Genomic DNA, 5,492 nt, shown 5'->3' with positions numbered 1-5,492 from the left:
ATATCCTCCACGCATGAAAGTCATGGATGATGAATTCTCCACTTCTCAAGTTTGTACCACAATTTCCGAAATGCCCACAGCACAGGATTCCATTGATGGATCACATTTCAATCCCATAGGCTTCCCTGATGCACAAGCATATTTGCTTGCATTTTGCAACAAGTTCAGACATACTATTGCCGCTCCAGGTGAACCCCTTGGAGTCACTAATCTTATTCAGCATCATATACCCCTTGTTTAGAACTCTAAACCACGTTATATTTCTGCATACAGAATGCCAACAGTAAACGCATGATTATAGATAACCTTACCCAAGACATGATTGTGTAAGATAATTGAACTATCAATCAGTAAATGCAAATTCCCCCTCTTTGCTGTCCCTAAACACGATAGTTCCTTCGGCCCGGTAGTATACTTCAGAGAGTTAAATAAGCTCACAATACCAGATCAACATCCTATCCCTCTCTTACAAGACATCTTTCACTCCTTCGGTGAAAACCTTGGACCTTATGTCGGGATATTTCCAGATCCCCCTTGCTCCAGAGTCTGGGTCTCTGACAGTTTTTAGCACACCCACAGGTCATTATCACTTCAAACGACTAGCCATGGGTCTCGTTTCAGCTGCTTCAGCGTTCACACGACTTACGCACACAGTACTTGCAGATCTCATAGATTATTCAATGTTTATGCACCTCGATGACGTGATAATCGCTTCCAAATCGATTAGCGAACATCTACACACTTTGCACACTGTCTTCTCAAGATTAGCAAAAGCAGGTCTCAAACTGAAGCTGAAGTGCTACTTCCTTCAGAGAGAAATATGCGTCTTAGGGCATGTCCTCAATTCACAGGAAATTTTAACCTCGCAGGACAAGGTCAAGGCAGTCATTGATTTTCCACGCCTTACTTCTGTTGAACACATACGTTCATTCCTTGGTCTATCAGGATTTTACAGACGTTACATTCAAGGTTACGCTAGTAAAGCAGCACCATTAACTTCACTACTTAAAAAGGACAGCCCCTTTATTTGAACACCTAACCAAAAGAAAGCCTTTAATGACTTTTAAAGAAAGCCTTAACCACGGCACCTGTCCTTGCTTTCAGAAACCACAATTTTCCTTTCACAATATACACAGATGCGTCCTACACCAAACTTGGCGTAGTCATCATGCAACAACACGGCACAAAATTCAGACCAATTGCCTATGCGAGCCGCACACTCAGCAAACACGAACGAAATTACTCAGTCACAGACATAGAAACTTTAGCTGTTATATACGCACTCAAATATTTCAAAGAAATCATCCTTGGTTACGAAATACACATATATATAAACACTCAACCAATCTTACACCTCTTCAAAGGAAAGAATCTTTCAGGAAAACTTGTTCGCTGGTTCCTTATCATGCAAGAGTTAATGCCCACATTTAATTTTGTTCAAGGAAAAGCGGACCTAGTTGCAAACGCTCTCAGTCGTCATATTACGACTATCACTCAAAATTCACTTTCAGTAATTTTACACAAGCGCGTGTAGCCAAAGCGCAGAGATCAGACCCTCTTTGGAAACGTGTCATGTACTTTCTCGAATCTGTAGACACAACTAACACAGAAAATTTTCCTCCCAATCTCGACAATTACACGTTAGTTGATGACATTCCGAATCACAAAACAACACAAACAAACATGAACCCAATCGATCAGTTTTTCAACTTGTAGTCCCTATGGATCTCAATCCAGAAGTTTTACAACTTCAACACGATTCATCCATTTCTGCACATCCTGACAAGGAGAAATACGTTACACAAGCCAGATTGCATTACTTCTGGTTAACCACGAGGAAAGATACATTGACGCTTGCTTGGGGTTATGTTCTAATTCTAACTTACCCTACACCTTCTTAACCATTCGACACACTCGCTGTTGATCTTCTTAAGTTACCTCTTACACATAGCGGAAACCAATGCCTCCTTGTCTATGCCGACCAATTTTCACGTTTCTGTATTCTTTCCCCGTACCAGACAAAACAGCACAACACGTAGCAAAGGCCCTTATTGACAAACTCATGTGTCCCTTCACTACACCAATAACTCTGTTTTTTGACAACTGGACTAAATTCTTTCGCACATTTGCAATTACTTAAAAAAATGCAGGACTATTGCTTATAACCCTAGTTCAAATGGCTTAGTTGAACGCCAGAATAGAAAGATTCCCAATGTTCTTAGACACCTTACTTCTGATCTTCACTCTTCTTGGATGAACATGTCCTAATTATTCCAGCTTGCTTAAATAGTTTCATTAACAGATCAATATCGGAATCACCTCATTTTGTTTTCTTTGGCTTGAACAAAAGTCTCCCATATGAACTTCTTCTTTCAGAATAACCTTATATTTACAATTTCAATTATTATGTCAAAGTTAAAGTAGCAAATTTCAATAATCTTTTCAAAAGAATCCATGATACTCCTCACCTAAGGACGAAATTGTCCGTTTGCATAACAAATCAGCCAGAGCTTGTACCTTTGGAACTGGAGACATTGTTTAAATCCTTAACCACACCCTCACTTCAAAGCTCTCCCCTAAATTCTCTGGACCCTATCGTATCATTGGGCATGAGTCAAAGAACAAAGTAAAAACACTCAGGTTGTACGATCTTACAGAGACCGTCTTGCACAAAGATCATATCAAATGAGTTCTCCGTGGCCTTGACATAGAGACTGATTTTTCATAAACTCATACTACCCCTGCAATAGAGGGCCATCACCAATCCACTCCACCAAAACCTCCTACCCCCCTCCCCCGCTATGATCTTCGAAATCGAGCGACTTCATACTCGTAAGAGTACATTTTGCCTAAGTGAACGGAAATAACATAAACTTCCGCATGCCTATACAATTAAGTAAATTTTATTATAATCATGAGTATTTTCCGATACCACCATTGTTCCAACATTATGTGTATGTATCTTCATGCGAAGGTTCTGCAAAGGCCTTGTATTATTTCTTATCTTCCATGAACATCAATTTCACTGTGGATAGTGAGTGGTAGCAAGAGTCAATACTTTAGATGTCCAGGAACTCCTAATGTTTTCAACCAACTCTCAAGAGATTTTCCACTGTGTCGGGATCTGACTCTTAAGGGACGCGTCATTGTCTCCAGTGACCAGGGAACCAGGCCTTTTAGTTCAACGCCCGAACACCTGCTAGAACAATAGGCCTCACCAACCGACTTGACAAACCTTTTCCCGATCAGCATATGTATGTAATATGTATTTTGGCGAAAACACTTCTCGTTGTTTGCCTCACTAAACCTTCAGTGTAGATAATCAACTATAAATCTATATTTTCATCTTATCTCAATTCGTCTCAGATGAATTCATCTAGATTTATCTCCCTCATTTAATCTCTTCTAATCTCAACTTAATTTATCTCAACTTATGTAAGAAAAAATTATCCCAACTCATCTCACTCATCTAATCTCATCTTGTCTTAACTCATCTCAATTCATATAACTCATATAGTCTTCTCCTCTCAACTCATTTCAATTTATCTTAGCTCATTTAAGAACAAAATTTATTCCTCTCATCGTAACTCATCTCAACTCATGTCAACTTATCTAATCTAAGTTCAGTTTATCTAATCTCGCCTTATTTCGACTTATATCATTTATACTTGACTCATTTTGACACATCTTCATTTCTCTTAACTCATCTCAACTGAACTCATCTAAGTTTGACTCATCTCAACTCATATCAATTCATATCAACTGTACTCACCTAAACTAATATCAATTCATCCCAACTCATCTCAACTCATTTAAACTCATATCAACTCAATTCATCTCACCTCCACTCATTTATTTTTGCCTCATCTCAATTCATCTCTTCTCATTACAATTCATCTCAACTCATATCAACTCAATTCATCTCATCTCATCTCCACTCATTTAGTTTTGCCTCATCTCAATTCATCTCTCCTCATTACAATTCATCTCATCTTAACTCCTCTCAATTCCTCTCAACATCTTTCAGTGTTTCTCATCTCCCCCTCATGCCTTTCTCCTTCCTCTGTCTCCTCCTTCTTCTCCTGTTTCTCTCTCCTCCTACCTCTCCCTCTTACTTTCCTTCTCTCTTTCCCTGTCCCTCTTTCTCTCTCTTTCCCTTTCCTTCTTCCTCTCTCTTTTTCTTTCTTTCGTTCTCTCTCTTTTTTCTTTCACTCTCCCTCTTTCTGTCTTTCAGTCTCCCTGTCTCCTTTAACCTCTCCCATTCATTTTCTTTCCTCTTCTTCTCACCCTCCATCTCCTCCACTCTCTTCTTTCCTGTCCTCCTCCTTCTCCCCATCCTCTTCACTTCCCTGTCCCTATTCCTTTCCCCCTTCCCCTTACCCCTTTCGCCACTCTTTCTCCGTCTCCACCTCCCCCTTTCTCCCCTTTCTCCCTTCTTTTCTCCATCTCCCTCCTACGAGGGGTTTGTCTGTGACCTCGAAATGACCAGTCCGAAACCTTGACACCCACATTTTCAATGTAGAGTGTGATGGGCAATCATCCTGCAAGACATCCTTCATCTCGCCATGGATTTCCGCCGCGGCCCTTTGCCTTTACCAAAATTCACTGTAGGCGCTGCCATCATGCATTGAACCTGTAAAAAGGAAAAATATATATTGTATACCATCATGCTTTTTTGCCTATCTTCTCCAAAATAGTTGTTCTACCTCCACTGTAAAAGTAACAGCTCTACCTTTTCACGATACCCTTAAAACCAGTAGCTTTTCAGCACCCCTTGTACTTTCCTCGTCTTCTTTTCTCACTCCTTTTCCATCTTCCCTCTCTGTTTTCTTCTCTCTCTTATTCTCTCATCTCCAACCTCTTTCACTCATTTCTAATTCTCACTCATCCATACTCACTCTATCATTCTCTAATACTTCTGTCGCTCTCTGTCATATTCTTCTGACTCCGTCACTCCTCGCCATGCCTTCGCCGTTACTTTCTTTACATAACTTTGTTAATCACACTCTCCGTCACTTTCTAGGTTGCTCATTTCGTCACTCTCCGTCACCTTCCTCCCTTATGTCCTTCTCGTCATTCTCAGTCAATCTCTCTTTGTCTGCCCCTCTCTATCGCTTGCTCAATCGCTCTCTATCACTCCCTGTGTCACTTTCTTTCTGCCTCCCCCTGTGCCTATCACTTTCTTCCTTTTCGATCTGTCACAGTCTCCCTCTCACTTACCTGTCTGTCAATGTGTTCCTCCCTCTATCTCTTTCTGTCTCTATATATATTTCTGTTTATTTTGCTTTTCCTCTCTCTCTCTCTCTCTCTCTCTCTCTCTCTCTCTCTCTCTCTCTCTCTCTCTCTCTCTCTCTCTCTCTCTCTCTCTCTCTCTCTCTCCCTCTTTCTGTCTATCTATCTATCTATCTATCTATCTATCTATCTATCTATCTATCTATCTATCTATCTATCTATCTATCTATCTATCTATCTATCTATCTATCTACCTATCT

This window comes from Oratosquilla oratoria, chromosome 23 (genome assembly GCF_046742065.1).
Source record: "Oratosquilla oratoria isolate Oo_2021 chromosome 23, ASM4674206v1, whole genome shotgun sequence".
Lineage (NCBI taxonomy): Eukaryota > Metazoa > Arthropoda > Malacostraca > Stomatopoda > Squillidae > Oratosquilla > Oratosquilla oratoria.
This window is presented reverse-complemented; position numbering follows the sequence as displayed.